We start from the raw sequence: 18,651 nt of genomic DNA on the forward strand, positions 1-18,651 counted from the left end.
CCTCCTGCCCGCTAGCAACTTCCTCTCCACAGAACCCAGTCTTCAGATTCTGGTGACTATTCTAACGACTGGACCACCACTTTGTGCGCTCCACCTGTCACTAGTGAGTGGATTCTCAATGCCAGCCTGGCAGCCAGTGATTCCACTCTGGAGACCTGATTACTCCTCACGCCAACTTCCTCATTCTGGGTTTTCTGGAAGCAGACACTGAGATGGAATTTAGAGGACATGACATTTTTTAGGGACTAACACCTGTGAAAGGAAGCATGACTGAGGAGAGGAAGGAGTCCCAGTGCAAGGCAGACTTGACTGCACCTCGGCCCACCTCGCCAGGAGCTCTGGAGCCAGTGCTGCCCTTCACAGTTGCCCTGGGGTAGGTGAAAGTGTCCATGCCTTTTACCCATCACCCTTTGCCCACTTGGCCCAGCCACCTGCTGAGGGCAGACTCAGGAAAGGCAGTATTTTGGGTCCCTCTGCTCTGCAGACCTGACCTTGGCAGAGGCAGCTCTCAGCGCTGGTGGCTGCATGTAACCATGCACCCTGCAGGGGCAGCAGGGCCTTCCTGGAAGCAGAGTCTGACCAGTGTGTGTCCCTGTCTCCACCTCCTCCACCATTTTGATTATCTGCGTCAGCACTGCTTACAGGTTGTGAACTGTCTCATGAATCAAAAGCTCCCGAGCAAAAAGCAGTCTTATTACCCCAATGATTCTGAGACCAGTACCTCATTTTCAGCAAGATCCAACACACTGGTCCATGCCCCCCAAGGTGGCATGTTCTTTCCTTTTTTTTTTTAAAGTCATCTCACATTATCCAAATATACAAAGCTGCTTTGGAGCAGAGGAGTTCAAGCCATAGGTATGAAAGCAGAGCACAGCGGGAAGAGTGTGCTGTCGGATCGGAAGGAGATGAGTGAAAATCTCTGCCCTGCTACTCACTGACTGGCCAGCATGTATTTGCTTGTGCAGAAACATTGGTGAGAGAAGGTTTGAAGTAACATAAGTTCTCTAAGCCTCTTTTGTTCTCTAGAAAATGGGAGTCATAAACACCTACCACGTGCTTGTTCTGAGATTTAAAGAAAATAAGATAATTATGAACAGTTGTTCACTGCTATGTCCCCAGCACCAAGAACATCTGGTTCTGAAGTAGCCTTCAGATGTGTGCATGAGTGTTGATGAATGAATCAAAACCTTTGGTATAGAATGAATGCTGGCTTTTGTGATTATTATGGACTAAACACTTTACATGCGCTAACTCAGGTACTCTTTGCAACAATCCTATGAGTATCTTCCATTTTACAGATGAGGTAACTGAGGCTTGGAAAGGGGAAGGTCATGTTGCCAGTAAGTTGGTGAACCAAAATGGGAGCCCAGATCTTTGTGCATCAGAAACCTGTGCTCTTTCCCACGTGCAACTTGTGGTTTTCAGCCATGTGTGTCAGCACACTGAGGTACTGATCAGGGAGTAATTTTCTGTCAGAAGAAAAGCCATGGTTGACCTTTTCAGAGCAGAGCGCTCTCATTTTCAAAGGCTGAGGTTGCTGGAAATTTGATAGTTCTTCAGGCTCTTGTGAAAATACACGCCTTACCCTGAAGGATCAATCCACTCCTCTGTCTTTTCTTTTTTTCTTTTTTTTTGCAAATTTTTTTCCTAATTTTATTTTATTTTTAAACTTTACATAATTGTATTAGTTTTGCCAAATATCAAAATGAATCCGCCACAGGTATACATGTGTTCCCCATCCTGAACCCTCCTCCCTCCTCCCTCCCCATACCATCCCTCTGGGTCGTCCCAGTGCACTAGCCCCAAGCATCCAGTATCGTGCATCGAACCTGGACTGGCAACTCGTTTCTTACATGATATTTTACATGTTTCAATGCCATTCTCCCAAATCTTCCCACCCTCTCCCTCTCCCACAGAGTCCATAAGACTGTTCTATACATCAGTGTCTCTTTTGCTGTCTTGTACACCGGATTATTGTTACCATCTTTCTAAATTCCATATATATGCGTTAGTGTACTGTATTTATGTTTTTCCTTCTGGCTTACTTCACTCTGTATAATAGGCTCCAGTTTCATCCACCTCATTAGAACTGATTCAAATGTATTCTTTTTAATGGCTGAGTAATACTCCATTGTGTATATGTACCACAGCTTTCTTATCCATTCATCTGCTGATGGACATCTAGGTTGCTTCCATGTCCTGGCTATTATAAACAGTGCTGCGATGAACATTGGGGTACACGTGTCTCTTTCCCTTCTGGTTTCCTCAGTGTGTATGCCCAGTAGTGGGATTGCTGGATCATAAGGCAGTTCTATTTCCAGTTTTTTAAAGAATCTCCACACTGTTCTCCATAGTGGCTGTACTAGTTTGCATTCCCACCAACAGTGTAAGAGGGTTCCCTTTTCTCCACACCCTCTCCAGCATTTATTGCTTGTAGACTTTTGGATGGCAGCCATTCTGACTGGTGTGAAATGGTACCTCATACTGGTTTTGATTTGCATTTCTCTTTTTCAAAGAGCAGTCTCTCAAAATATAGACTTTTGATAATAGAGCAAGAAATCAGTCAAAGGTGTAGGGAGAAGGTTTGTTCATCAGTCAAGGTTTAATCATAGCTGTGAGCCAACACTAAAATGAGTGCATATTATATAAGAGGCTTTACACACTTTAAAATGCACATCTTGCTACTGCCCCAAGTTTTGCTTGCACTCATCCTTAGCTTTCTCCTGATGCTTGCTGGTAGCTTGGGGAATGGAGTGGGCTGGGGGAAGTCTAGGCAAAATGGCCCCTCCAAAGACCATGACCCCAACCCTACCAGCATGCTCCATTCACCAAGCTCAAGTCCACTAAACACCTTCCTGTGAAACACTGATTTCAAGACACTCAAAAAGTCAGTTTGGATCTCTTCATTTTCCTTCCTCTCCTATGGCCATTGAATCCTGAATCTGGCAAAATGGCGCTCCCTCTTGCCAGGTGGAACTAGGTCATGATTAGCCTGGCCCAGGGCTCTCAAATGCACAGCCGGCCCTGGATCTTCATCTTTAATCTCAGGACCACGATGTGATGTACTTTTGATATCATAATGTCATGTTATATAATGCTCATTTTCATCTGGACTCACAGCTGAGATTAAACCTTGATTGATGAATGAAATAGCTAAAGACGATAGCTGAGTATTAAAAACCTTGAACTGGCAGCAGTATGATAGCGCACATGCTAGGAAAGTGTAAGGAGCTTTAAAAACAAGCATTTTCTGCTAATTTTAGCTTTCCTGTGCTGTAAGAAGACTCACCAGCTCTGTGGCTCCATTCTTCAGAAATAATGAGAACAGCTCTGCTCTTACTCCTGGCAGTTGAAGCTTGGGCAGGGGTGTGGATGTGCACCATATTCTTCATTTCTGCACAGAAGTGCTAACTTTTTCCAGTCAGCCAGCCAGTGTTGCATCATTAGCTCCCTGTCTGCAGGCTATATTGTCATCATCATCATCATTATCATCATAGAAAACGCTCATACCCCCAACTGAATATATTCTCCCCTAAGCCTGCTTTCTTCAGGACCTTTAACTAAAACACTTCAGAATTCTTCACTCTGACAGTTTTTTGCCATCATTCATTCAAAATTGAGTGATAGTATGTTCTTTTGAACTAGTGTATGCCTCTTTTCTTCTATTTTGACTCTCATGAAAGAGAGAAGAAATATATGTATAGATAATAAACGTACAAATAAACGTGTGTGTGCGTTAAGTCACTTAATTGTGTCTGACTTTTTGTGATCTTGTGGACTGTAGCCCACCATTCTCCTCTGTCCATGGGATTCTCCAGACAAGAATACTGGAGTGGGCTACCATGCCCTCCTCCAGGGGATCTTCCCAACCTAGGGATTAAACCCAAGTCTCTTATGTCTCCTGCATTGCAGACTGGTTCTTTACCACTAGCACCACCTGGAAAGTCCACCAAGCAAAATATATATATGTATATATGTACATATATACATACATATATATATATACATATATACATATACATATATATATGTAAAACATTCACCAGCAATTCCAGTTGCCTTCACCTTCAAAAAAATTCCAGAATGTGATTACATTTATTCAGTATATATGTGTGTGTGTGTGTAATCTCTAGCCTGCACCACAGCCATAGCCTCCTAACTAGTCTCTGGTCACGCTAAGTGATCACTCTTGTCCTGTGCAATCCGTTCCTTCTCTAATAGCAGTCTGAATAATCCCTTATTAATCTAAATCAGATTGTGTCCCTCTCTGGTTCAGAAGCTTCTAACCACTTCTGATTACATCCATACCTCCTGCCACACCCGCTGAGGCCCTGCATGGTCTGGGCCCTACTGACCTCTTAAACCTCATCTCCTCTCTCCTCCTTTCTCACTCTGCTCCATCCACACAAATGAAATCAGGTAAAGTGAATGAGGTACATGAGGGGACTTTTCCTAGAGTCCTGGATATTTGGCTGAAGTGCAAAACTGGGGGCTATGGGTATTAAGTAATTTGATAACAATGGAGGCTTACAATCCTTCATCACTGACTATGTGCCAGGCATGCATCTAAGCACTTTGGCATGGATGGACTCATTTAAACACACCCCGTCATTTGGCAAAACTAATACAATTATGTAAAATTTAAAAATAAAATAAAATTAGAAAAAAATAAATAAAAGAAAAATACAAAAAAATAAAAAATAAAAAGCAGAGATATTACTTTGCCAAAAAAGGCCCGCCTAGTCAAGGCTATGGTTTTTCCAGTAGTCATGTATGGATGTGAGAGGTGGACTATAAAGAAAGCTGAGCACCAAAGAATTGATGCTTTTGAACTGTGGTATTGGAGAAGACTCTTGAGAGTCCCTTGGACTGCAAGGAGATCCAACCAGTTCATTCTAAAGGAGATCAGTCCTGGGTGTTCATTGGAAGGGCTGATGGTGAAGCTGAAACTCCAATACTTTGGTCACCTGATGAGAAGAGCTGACTCATTTGAAAAGACCCTGATGCTAGGAAAGATTGAGGGCAGAAGGATAAGGGGACGACAGAGGATGAGATGGTTGGATGGCATCACCGACTCAATGGATGTGAGTTTGGGTAAACTCTGGGAGTTGGTGATGGACAGGGAGGCCTGGCGTGCTGCAGTCCATGGGGTCGCAAAGAGTCAGACACAACTGAGTGACTGAACCGAACTGAACTGATAGAACCCTGGATGGAACTCAGGAACAGAACCTGAGTCTTTTATTTATTTGTTTGACTGCATTGGGTCTTAGTTGCAGGGCACAGGCTCAGCAGTGAGATTAGCTGCTCTGTGTCATGTCAGATCTTGGCTCCCTAAGGGATAGAACCCACTTCCCCTGCATTGCAAAGCAGATTTTCAACCACTGGACCACTAGAGGTCCCTGTGCGTGCTCAGTTGCTCAGTGGTCCTGACTCTGTGACTCCATGGACTGGAGCCTGCCAGATTCCTCTGTCCATGGGATTCCCAAGCACGAATACTAGAGGTGATTGCCATTTCCTTCTCCAGGGGACCTTCCTGACCCAGGAGTTGAACCCTGGTTTCCTGCGTCTCATACATTGGCAGGAGGATTCTTTACCACTGCAGCACCTGGGAAGTCTGGAGTTAGGCACTAGTATTTTATGAAGGCTTTTTACCTGTTTTTCATAAGCAACTAAGGCTGAGAACCACTGAGCCAGACTTTTCTTGCAGGAGAACGAATACCGTATTTAAAAGGATCACTGTTAAAACCTGGGCAGGGCTCAGGGCTCAGTCTACAGAGGTGGATGAAATATCTTCAACTGTTGAAAAGCCTAGGTGACTAGGCTTGGTAGATCTTATTCACTCTCTCCAGTTTAATGTGTTTAACTGCAGTTTTTAGCAATCTTAGGATTTTATGCTATGATTATATTAATAAGTTTGCAAGACAAGAAAAGGAACAGAAAAAAAGAATTGACAAATTGCAGAACTCCTGTTTGTTTGTTTTTTTAACTTTTCTTTCATTAACAACAAAAAAAGAGGAAGTTTTCATTTGCTGGTTCCTTTTTCACTCTTTAAAAGCCTTCTATTAATATTGTGCTATCTTTTGAGATTGCCAGTTATCGCTTGGGAACATTAGCAGTTAGAGGGAGGACCTTTGTGGAGGTCCTTCAAATACCTGAAAACAGTACCATGCTTGCCTTTCCTAAATCCTATACAGAGTGGGCAGTGAAGAGTTACAGGTCAGCCTGCTGCCCTGCTCTGGAGTTCCCAGGCAGGCAAGCCTCTGTTTCTGCAAGCTCTTTTGAGAGAACCTAGAAGTATTCTAGAGCGGGGATCCGCAACCTTCGAGACCTAATGCCTGATGATACAAGGTGGAGCTGATATAATAATAATAGACATAGAGTACACAATAAATGTAATGCACTTGAATCATCCCGAAACCATCGTCTCAACCCCAGTCTGTGGAAAAATTGTCCCTCCACAAAACCAGACCTGGTGCCAAAAAGGTTGGGTACCACTGGTCTAGAGAAAGGCTTTTCTTGGCTTACTGGGCCTGATCTTCCCAAAAGGTTCTACAAGCATAAAACATCCCTCTGACTGTGCAAAGGGTATTTATGCTCAGAGTATTCAGAGTGCATGCACAGATGGTACCAAGAGGGCCTTTAGCATTAGTGATGCTTACTAATGGCTGAGCTGCAGCCATGTTGATATCTGTCCTACAATATCTGAACAATCCTCATTTTTGTTATAATGTCACTGCTTCCTATTGAAATAAATGTTAGATAATGAAGTATGACTTCAAAAAAAAATAAATAAACACACCCCCTCGAAGCAGGTACTATTGTCATTCTTATTGTATAGAAGAGGAGACCTAAGTACAGAGATGACAGGTTGTATTGTGTTAGTCTCTCAGTTGTGTCTGACTCTTTAAGACCCTATGGGCTCTAGCCAGCCAGGCTTCTCTGTCCATGGGATTCTCTAGACAAGAATACTGGAGTGGGTTGCTGTTCCCTTCTCCAGGGGATCTTCCCAACTCAGGGATCAAACCTGGGTCTCCTGCTTTACAGGCAGATTCTTTACTGTCTGAGGCACCAGGGAAGCCCAAGTCACAACACAATGGTGAATGCTGGGGCCAACCACACACTTTCAAGGGATCAGTCAAGGAGCTACCAAAGACACCTTTCTAATACTTCTCAAAGGCAGCTAAGCTGCCCCTTTAGACACTTATCCCCACTCCATCCAACATAAAAAAGCAGCAGATGGGGGCTTTTTGAAGGTAGGGTTGCCTTGGAAGAGGGAATTTGCATTAGTCGAGAGTCGTCAGGCCAACTTGAGGACCTTTTCCTTCCCTCCTCATGGGGATCAAAGGACTCCTTCAAGCTAAATGAGATAGGACTGCTGATATGTCCTATAGGAGCAGTTGAACTGAGCTCTTTACTGGCAGGGGCTGTGTCTTTGGGGGTCTCTGGATCTGCAGTTCCTAAAACTGTGCTAGCCACAGGGTGAGAGTTCTGTGCACCAGTGAGGGACTCCTAGCTGTGCGGGAACCTTTCTTTGTATGCTTCCACTGGCTGAGGAATACCCAGAAAGGAGATGAAAGTTTTGGGCTTTGACCTTCTTATGATCTAGACAGGGAAATTGATAGCAGAGAGCAACTGGGAAAAGAAGAAGAAAAAAAGAGAGACCAGCACAAGAAGACAAAGAGAAAATTCCAGTTGCCAAGTATGAAAACTGAAGGCCATCTGGAAGGAGGGCTTCATAAAGGTTGCAGTTATTACTACCTTCATTTAGCAGATGTCAAAACAAGATACAGAAAGATGATGAAGGGCATGAATTTATGCCCATTGTGCAATCGGACATGCCAGAAAGATTCAGTCACTTTGATTTGCTGGGGCCCATCTCCCAGTCCTTATGAGTGACTGGGGCTCAAAGATATGGGATCATTATTGCAGGAAAAACCATGGAGAATCGTGACTATGTCTTATAGCTGCATCTGATTCCACTGTATTTGTTCCCATCGACTCAGAGTCATTTGAGTAATTGAGCCCAAGTTAGGGAGGCTGCCAGCGACGGGCCTGGCAGCAGGCACTGGATCTGAGAAAATGGAGTGAAGAGGTGGAGAGGGATGAACTTTCAACCAGAGCATTGGGCAAAGGGATTAGAGAGGCCTCTTTACAAATAGGGAGCAGATTTGTGCAGACTGTTGTTTATGAGCGAGGGCCTGGGAGCCATACTGTCTGGCTCCAGATTCCGGCTCTGCTTAGTGACTACAAGTAGCTTATTCATTCTGGCACCGGCATGTGGCATGTTGATTAACTCCTATACGCCTCTGTTCTTTTGTCCATAAAATAGAACTGTTAACAGTGCCTACCTCACTGGATTGTCGTGATTGTTACATGAAATAGTGTATGTAAAGTCTTTGACATTGAGCTAGTGCTTAGCAAATGTTTGCTATGATTGTTATCTCTTGCCATATTTTTTACACTGTGGTTTCAACCCATTAATAGATGAGAAAAATCATTTAAGTAGTCATGACTTGGGTATTTCTTTAATAAAATAGCATTGCATGAAAAATGAGTGCCTTGAGTGTTGTAAATGTTTCATGAAACTTTTTTAAGGGGTTTATGTGCATGTATAACATAACTGTATACACATAAATACTTATACACATGTATGGGCATATGTTAAAATATGTATATACTTATATCTGTAAATATATACATGTACTTGTACAAACCCATAAAAACACTTACTCACATGCATACACAGATTCACATAAACACTGGCATATCCATTCACAGATACAAAAGCATGCATGTGCAGACATGCACACACATGCACACCTACATATATACAGATACATATTCATGTATATACACATACATATACAAACACATAATGTCCTAATAAATGTAAACACTCTCATAACACATATAAAGCCATATATACACACATTGATGTATATATACACACAAAATGCAAATGAATACACACATATCTAGACATGCACAAACATACACACACAGATACTTGTTCACTCATGTGATGATACACACATATATGTATAGATATACATTCACACACACATACATATATACCACCTGCTCAAATACAAACACACACCCACATATACCTATATAATACATACAGTACTCTTCTGTTGGCATGAAAATCAGATTCTAGATTTCAGGTCTGCCTTTGCAGACCATGTTTAGACTAGATCAGTCCTCAGACCCTAGCACACTTGATGCCATTGGAGAAAAACATCTGATCACACTAGAAGCATTTTATCATCATTATTGGCAGATTTCAATACTGCTTTGAAACCATTTATCCATATTACCTACTCAGAAAAGACTTGTGACATCATTCATGTTCAGTTCCTTAACTTCTGGGAGGTATTTGGACTTGGGTTATATCACCAAAGCCTGATTCCATGGGACAGACCAGTGTTTCTGGGAATTGTTTCCACTGTCTAATTTTGGAACAGTTTATCCCTTACTAGAATTCAAAGAGAAGGGAAATTTGTGTGAATAAAACCAATAACAAAAGCCCCAAATTAGAGACGAGACCTTTAAGATTTAGGCAACATAAAGGAGTTTTTAAATGTGTGACTAGAAAAGATAAATTGTACTTTCAACCTCTTTCAAAAAAAATGTGCAAATGAGCAGCCTACTGTCTTCATTAAAACTTCAGAGTTCAGCCCACATGTGAACATTGAGGATTGAGAGTACCAGGTAGACCCAGTAGAGATAGCTGATAAGAAAGAAGAATGGGGATTTCCCTGATGGCGCAGTGGGCAAGAATTCACCTGCCAATGCAAGGGACATGGTTTTGATCCCTGGGTTGGGAAGATTCCACATGCTGCAAAGCAACTAAGGCTGCGAGCCACAATTACTGAGTCTGTGTGCTGCAACTACTGAAGCTTGCATGCCCTAGAGCCCATGCTCTGCAACAAGAGAAGCCACTGCAATAAGAAGCCCATGGACTACAATGAAGAGTAGCCCCCACTTGCTGCAACTGGAGAAAGCGTGCACAAAGCAATGAAGACCCAGAGCAGCTAAGAATAAAATAATTTTTAAAAAAAGAAGAATTGGGCACTCTGTTGGCATATAGCCAACTCGATTCTTTTGTCCTCTACAAAGATATCATCCCTGTGTTGAGTTCTGAAGACATAGAGAAGAGTAAAAGACAGCCTCTGACCTCTAGAAGCTCAGAATCTTACCCCACCCTTACTCTGCCAATTTTGAACTTGTTACCCTAGAGCCAATGGTAGAGATGGCTAACCATCCAACCAAATTCATGTTCCTCTTCCATTGTGTGGAGTGGTGTCCTGTTGGGAACTACATTCCTAGTCTTCATTAGAGTTTGATGGAGTCATCTGGCTAGATCTCACAAATAGCATGTGAGTAAAGAGTGTGTATCATCTCTAGGCAATCGTGCATTTTCTCCACCCAACTTTCTCTTTTCACTGTCCTGATACAAAGGAGTATAGTGATCGAGGAAGCTGCATATTGAAGATAAAGGAGCCACAGTGTATAAGGAGTCTGGGTCCCTGAGTCACTGCTTAGAAGAAAGCTGCCTGTCTAACATGAACACCTGTTTGGATTTTTAAATGCATGAGAAGTACAGTTTTATTGTGTTTGAGCCAATCACATATCTGAGTCTGCTTGCTTTATCAGTTACCTTATTCTGGGGCTTCCCAGGTGGCACCAGTGGTAAAGAATCTGCCTGCCAGTGCAGGAGACACAAGAGATGCAGGTTTGATCCCTGGGTCAGGAAGATCCCCTGGAGAAGGAAGTGGCAACCCACTCCAGTATTCTTGTCTGGAGAATCCCATGAGCAGAGGAGCCGGGTGGGCTACAGTCCATGGGGTTGCACAGAGCTGGACATGACTGAGCACACACGCACACCTTACTCTAATACAATTACCTTAGGTGAGATGCATCTTTCTTGATCTATTATTTAGATTATACACTCCCTAAGTCTGGTGGTTCTATTAGTCAATCCAGGCTGCTGTAGCAGAGTTACCATGGAATAGAAGCTTATCAGTTCAGTTCAGTTCAGTCACTCAGTCGTGTCCGACTCTTTGCGACCCCATGAATCGCAGCATGCCAGGCCTCCCTGTCCATCACCAACTCCCGGAGTTAACTCAGACTCACGTCCATCGAGTCAGTGATGCCATCCAGCCATCTCATCCTCCGTCATCCCCTTCTCCTCCTGCCCCCAATCCTTCCCAGCATCAGAGTCTTTTCCAATGAGTCAACTCTTCACATGAGGTGGCCAAAGTACTGGAGTTTCAGCTTTAGCATCATTCCTTCCAAAGAAATCCCAGGGCTGATCTCCTTCAGAATGGATTGGTTGGATCTCCTTGCAGTCCAAGGGACTCTCAAGAGTCTTCTCCAACACCACAGTTCAAAAGCATCAATTCTTTGGTGCTCAGCCTTCTTCACAGTCCAACTCTCACATCCATACATGACCACTGGAAAAACCATAGCCTTGACTAGACGGACCTTTGTTGACAAAGTAATGTCTCTGCTTTTGAACATGCTATCTAGGTTGGTCATTACTTTCCTTCCAAGGAGTAAGCGTCTTTTAATTTCATGGCTGCAGTCACCATCTGCAGTGATTTTGGAGCCCCCAAAAAATAAAGTCTGACACTGTTTCCACTGTTTCCCCATCTATTTCCCATGAAGTGATGGGACCGAATGCCATGATCTTTGTTTTCTGAATGTTGAGCTTTAAGCCAACATTTTCACTCTCCTCTTTCACTTTCATCGAGAGGCTTTTTAGTTCCTCTTGACTTTCTGCCATAAGGGTGGTGTCATCTGCATATCTGAGGCTTATGGGAAACAGAAATTTATTTCTCACAGCTCTGGAAGCTGGCAAGTCCAAGATCAATGTGCTGGGAGATGTCATGTCTGATGAGGGCCACCTCTCCGGTTCATAGATGGCCTTCTCAGTGTGTCCTCACGTGTTGGAAGGGGAGAGAGTGAACTAATCCCATTCAGGGAGCCTTCATCCTCACAACTTAATTGCTTCCCAAAGACCCCCACATTCTAATTCCATCACCTTGAGGGAGATTTCAACATATGAATTTTGAAGACAAAAATATTCTATCTGGCACTCATGAATTCACAGTAATGTGAGGTTATCTACAACCCTCTCTACTGAATTTGGCCATTAGTACTTGTGCTCTGCATGTCGTTGTTCAGTTGCTCAGTTGTGTCTGACTCTTTGCAACCCCATGGACTGTAGCACACCAGGCTTCCCTGTTCATCACCATATCCCAGAGCTTGCTCAAATTCATATCCATTGAGTCGATGATGCCACCCAACCATCTCATCCTCTTTCATCCCCTTCTCCTCCTGCCTTTGATCTTTCCCAGCATCAGGGTCTTTTCTAATGTCAGGTCTTTGCATCAGGTGGACAAAGTATTGGAGCTTCACCTTCAGCATTCGTCTTTCCAATGAATATTCAGGATTGATTTCCTTTAGAATTAACTGGTTTGATCTCTTTGCTGTCCAAGGGACTCTGAAGTGTCTTCTCCAACACCACAGTTCAAAAGCATCAATTCTTCAGCACTCAGCTTTCTGTATGGTCCAACCTCACATCCTTACATGACTACTGGAAAAACCATAGCTTTGACTAGATGGACTTTGTTGGCAAAGTGATGTCTCTGCTTTTTAATATGCTGTCTAGGTTTGTCATAGCTTTTCTTCCAAGAAGCAAGCATCTTTTAATTTCACGGCTGCAGTCACCATCTGCAAGGAGGGGAAGATTTTAATAAAGGAGAAAAGCACTTAAATTATTATTGGTCTTTAGATACTTTAGTTGGTGCCAAGCATATAAAGATTATTTTGTTTAGTAAACAATTAAGAAACACTAGGCACTGTTATAAATACTTTATAATTATTAACATTAAATTTTCTCCAACATTCTATGAGCTAGGCTCAATTATTTCCTCCACTTTACATATGAAGAAACTGAGGCACAGTGAGGTTCAATAATGTGCCCAAGGTCACATGCTAATAAGCAGCAGACTAGGGAGGAAAACCCAGGCAATTTGGCTCCAGAGCTCTTACTTTTATCCACCATAACAGATTGCCTCCCATTCATGGATGAATGATTTTCTTCCACCCTCTTCTTGGTGGGAAGCAGATCTGGTTTCCTTCCCTCAACCATAAAATAGGTAGTAGTTTTTCAAGGAGTGTTAGAGACTGTGGTTTTGCTTTGGGCAGAAGATGGCCTTCTGGCCCTGGACACTTCCTGAATTAGAAAGTAGCTGACTGCCACCTACTGCCTCCGCGATCCCATTTTGAGCATTCCTTGGAGGTTGTGCACGCATGCACACAGAGGGAGGCAGCCAGCCCCACTGAGCTGCTTTGCTTGTGAGAATTAATAGGATCACAGCACACAGTGGTATGATTGCAAATAGAAATACCGCTCTGTTCAAACAAATCTGTTTCTTGCTTCATGCCAAGAACTACAGTGGGTAAACTTGCATTCAAATTGGCCTTGATGCATGGAATGTTGTTTCTTCTATAACAAACCCTTGGCCTTGGTCATATCTCCCTAGTCCAAGATCCCAGTCAGGGAGCATTCAGGGCAGATGTGGCCCATGGCTCTGAGATGTCTGGGGTCTGCTGTGTCTTTGGGTGAGATGAGTGAGACAGGTCAATACCCCAGAAGTAGCAGGCATCTCTTGTCTTCACTGAAACTGATCAAAGTTGGGTTATTAATTCATATATACCCCTTTCCTTACTCCCTACTTAGATGTTCCTATGGGAGTTTTTAACTCTTTTCTCTATCACTTTTTATTCTTAAGGGTTGAACTCATCACTGCCTCTACTAACTTCATCCCTGTCTGTGTCTGTATCACTTATTTAAACATTTCAAGAACATAATGTTTCTACATGTTTATGTCTCTAGGTATAAAACCATGAGGACTTAGAATATCAGAGCTGGGAGCGCCCTTAGAGTTGATCTTCTCCCCAAACTCCTTCATTCTATAAACAAGGAACCTGCGGCCTAGGGGAGGGTGTGTTCCCAGAAGTGGAAGTGAATACAATGGCTGTTGAGAGTTGACCTATGACCCTAAGTCAAGGCTGTGACACTAATGAGCCACATTTACGTGGACAAGATATTGGTGTACTTTGGTGTTGGCCTCCTAAACAGTACGCTTGGCAGCAGAATCCAGACTACTGTTCAAAGGACCACATGATTTAGTGAGGGTTCTGAGCAGGTAAGAAAAAGCTGTAACCCACGCTAAAGAGAAGAAATAGTAATATATACTAAACATCAAGCCCCCTCCTCTAGGTCAGCAGTTGTGCTGTGTGCTTATGTGCTCAATTTGCGAAGCAGTAAAGGGTTAACTATCTCAGCTGTATTACCTCATCTTGAGCTCCACTGTAATCTCCCAAGGTTGGTTTTTTATCTTTATTTTACAGATGATAAACAGAAGCAGAGAGATATTAAATATCTTTCCAAGGGTCACAGAGCAAGTAGTTGCAGACTCAGGATTCATACTGAGTTGATGTCACAGTCTGTGTGTAAAACACTAAGCCACGTGACTGCTTGGCCACAGTGTGAGACTCTCAGATGCACCTGGAAGTGTACCTCGATGTCCCCCTTCACTAATCTGATAACACTTTGCCCATTTTATTTGGGAGAATCAGTAGTAGCATCTTAGAACCATGCCTTGGCTGGCAACCAGGCCTTACTATGGACCCTAGGAAGTGACAGGAGGAGAGTGGTTTTCATAGCCCATTGTCCCCAAGTAACTGATCATTTCCCCAGGTGACTCACTGTCATATGGCCTTCTGCAGTTACTCGACAAATGATGTGCACCATAAACCCCTTCACACTAAGGAGTGTGTGAGGCTGCAATGCTTGTCCCTACCAGCTAGGTCTCATCCTCTTCACTCCTTCAACCACATAATGAAGAAGAAAAATGAGAATTAAGTTTGTCTCTTCTGAATATGTTCTTGAATGAAGCTATGTTTCCTGATACTTGAGAACTGGGCAAAGTCTGGTGATAATAGCTAATATTTATACAACACATAGTATATTCAGTTGCTAACTTTAGTGCATTATATAGCCATTAATTCACTTAATCCTCACAAGGACCTTAAGAGGGCAGTTCAGTTCAGCTCAGTCGCTCAGTCGTGTCCGACTCTTCGCAACCCCATGAACCACAGCATGCCAGGCCTCCCTGTCCATCACCAACTCCCGGAGTTTACCCAAATCCATGTCCATCAAGTTGGTGATGCAATCCAACCATCTCGTCCTCTGTCATCCCCTTCTCCTCCTGCCCTCAATCTTTCCCAGCATCAGTGTCTTTTAAAATGAGTCAGCTCTTCGCATCAGGTGGCCAAAGTATTGGAGTTTCAGCTTCAACATCAGTCCTTCCAATGAACACCCAGGACTGATCTCCTTTAGGATGGACTGGTTGGATCTCTTTGCAGTCCAAGGGACTCTCAAGAGTCTTCTCCAACACCACAGTTCAAAAGCATCAATTCTTCGGCACTCAGCTTTCTTTATAGTCCAACTCTTACATCCATACATGATCACTGGAAAAACCATAGCCTTGACTGGACGACCTTTAAGAGGTCAATATACTTTTATTATTATCACCATTACCATTTTACAGATTTAGAGGGTTTCCCTAGTAGCTCAGTTAGTAAAAAATTTGCCTGCAATGCAGGAGACCCCAGTTCGATTCCTGGATTGGGAAGATCTGCTGGAGAAGGAATAGGCTACTCACTCCAGTGTTGTTGGGCTTCCCTTGTGGCTCGGCTGGTAAAGAATCCCGCCTGCAAAGCAGGAGACCTGGGTTCGATCCCTGGGTTGGGAAGATCCCCTGGAGAAGGGAAAGGCTACCCACTCCACTTTTAGAAACTGAGGCACAGAGAGGTAAGTTCACACAGCTAGGGAGTGGTGAAGTCAGCCTTGTAAACCTAAGCAGTGTGACTCTGGAGTACGTACCCATGATCATCACACTGGCGTACCTCAGGGACAGAAAATGTGGCCTAATTGTGAGCCTGCACAGCTTTTGAGGACAGGCCACCTGTGCTCTGACTCTGACTTGGTCTTGGCAGGTCATTGACAGAGACTGGAGTGTGGTGCACTGACCCTGATGTATGTATGGTTGTTTGTTCATCTGCCCTCTCTGTCCTACGACTCATTCAGGGCTACCAAGAGCAAGAACGGTCAACATCCAGGAAATTAACACTCTGAGCTTATCCTCCTTTTCCTGCAAAACCGGAAATTGATCCCTTTTCCGTAGTCAGTGGGTTCTACTCTGGCTGATTCTTTTGTAGACCAAGTCAATCAATTCACATGAAATGCAGGTAAAACTGACACTCACCTTATTATGTCTTGTCTCTGGAGAAAAGTGAGCAGACCCATTCATCAGTTGTGTAGTAGTCAAATCATCTCCAAACTGGAGTGGTCCCAAGAACCTTCAGCTAGCAAAAGTATATGATTATGTGGGTGAAGATCAGGACCCCTAGGCATTTTTGCAGTTACCACCAATTACCAAAAAATATTTGAAGCTCAGCCTCAACAAGTTCAGAGTCCAGAACCCCAATGTTTAACCATGAAGGAGAAGCCAGGGGAAAGTAGACTTTGGTATTTGTTGTCCTTACATTCCGGAGAAGGCAATGGCACCCCATTCCAGTACTCTTGCCTGGAAAATCCCATGGATGGAGGAGCCTGGTAGGCTGCAGTCCATAGGGTTGCTAAGAGTCAGACACGGCTGAGTGACTTCACTTTCACTTTTCGCTTTCATACATTGGAGAAGGAAATGGCAACCCACTCTAGTGTTCTTGCCTGGAGAATCCCAGGGATGGGGAAGCCTGGTGGGCTGCCATCTATGGGGTTGCACAGAGTCAGACACGACTGAAGTGACTTAGCAGCAGCAGTCCTTATATTCAGAAAAACTAGTGGTTTCAAATATTACAAGCTGTTATTTTTAGAGGCTCCCAAACTCTTACTCACACTAGGTTTAGAAGGCTGATCTAAAAAAAAAAAAAATAACAATAGCTTCTGCTTAAATTAGGTCTGTCTCAGTTTCCATGGCATCTGATCTGTTAGAATCAGTATTCTCACCTGGATCTCTGCTTAGCCTTTGGGATGGCAGTGTTTGCTTTTAGGTTTATAGGACTAGCATCACTCAGTGGATTCCATTACATTCTTGGAAACAGAGGATTTGTGGAAACTCGTTGGTGGTGCTGTATTTGATTCCTGGCATCAGTGTTTGGTCCTAGTCTTCACATGACTCTGTGGGTAGCCGGGACTTGATAGAATCATAGATGATGAATTTTCAGCAAGTTCTTGGCCTCCAGCTACATTGATCTATAGCAGCTTCTGCAGGTCATATTCCCAGGCTGACCCTAATAAGCAGATACCTCAGGGAAATAATTTCAATGCAGAGAGTATGGAAGCAACTAGGGTTTGGACAATGTGTAAATCTTCATTTTGCCCTACAAGAAACTTAACTGCAAGGGAAAAATCTTTTCATATGTCAGAGGGTCCACACTAAATTTATTTCCTCAAAAAAATAGACATACAAACAGGTAACCATACAAACAGTACCTCTGGTAGGCCTTCCTTAGAATGGGAAGAAAATATGATTAAACTGATAAGTGCAAATTTCCAAAGAAACTAGCAAGAAGGAAAGTGTAGACTTCTATGTTACAATATACATGACAGTGGGAAATGAAAGAATGTGTAGCAAGGTTAGCAGATGGAATGGCCTTAGTCCTTCTTTGGGCATATCATGTAAAAATAATATTCCATTTAGAAAATACATATGCAAGTACCATAGTTTAAAATCATTCCCAACTCTCAAAGTTTTTTATAGTGTTTTTTTTTAATAAGGTGACAATATTTAACTTCCTGTCTTCTGTTTCTTCTTAAAATTGTCTTATTTTTTAATCAGATTGCAATTGGAGCAGCATCTTTGGGAAGATCAATCTAGATAGATCTTTCCCTTTAGTGTCCTTATCTTTCAAAGGAAAAGTCTGCATGGGTACACTTCTTAGTCTGGGCTCCATGGATGGGCTTCCTGGCTGTCTCTAAACCCCAGGCAACTGTATGTAAGATTGTGTGTGTGTGTGTAAATACACATGTGCAGTGTTCTGAGGAAAGTGTCTATGGCTTTCCTCAGAATCTCTGATACTCACGTAACCCCAGAAAATTGAGAATTTCTGAGTTAGATCCTTTCTGAGTTCCTGTGTGACTCTAAAGTTCAAAGAGATTTGCTAAGCAGATTCATTACAGCTTGTCCTTAGCTGAGTGGAGGGTAATAGGAAATTCAACAGGTAGCCTGGTGAAGGTCATATCATATTTGCCATCGTCAAGCATAATTGAAGGTCTGACTATGTAATGAGATAATCTACTGTGTGATCTTAAATTGGAGACAGCAAAAGTAGTAAAGACTAATAATTTGCATGCCCAAATAATTTTCAGTCGTTTGAAACACTGAAAGATCTTCAAGTCCATTTTATTTTCAGTGCTGTTTATTATCATGCTAACTGCCTACTTCTCATTCTTTTTGCATTTCCATGGATATCCTGTGGACTTTCAGAGTAAGCTACCCAAATACAGAATAAACATGTGAGGGAGATGAGATGAGAATGAAGCTGACTATAATTGCAACTAGGTCAAAT

General features: G+C 42.9%; 1 pseudogene; it reads left to right on the forward strand.

Annotated features, from left to right (window-relative positions):
* Positions 1 to 266: 266 nt before the first annotated feature.
* Positions 267 to 18,651, forward strand: part of LOC102287906 (endoplasmic reticulum resident protein 44 pseudogene) — a 116,715-nt pseudogene continuing 98,330 nt past the window's right edge.

Source organism: Bos mutus, chromosome X (genome assembly GCF_027580195.1).
Source record: "Bos mutus isolate GX-2022 chromosome X, NWIPB_WYAK_1.1, whole genome shotgun sequence".
In the NCBI taxonomy this organism is placed as follows: Eukaryota; Metazoa; Chordata; class Mammalia; order Artiodactyla; family Bovidae; genus Bos; species Bos mutus.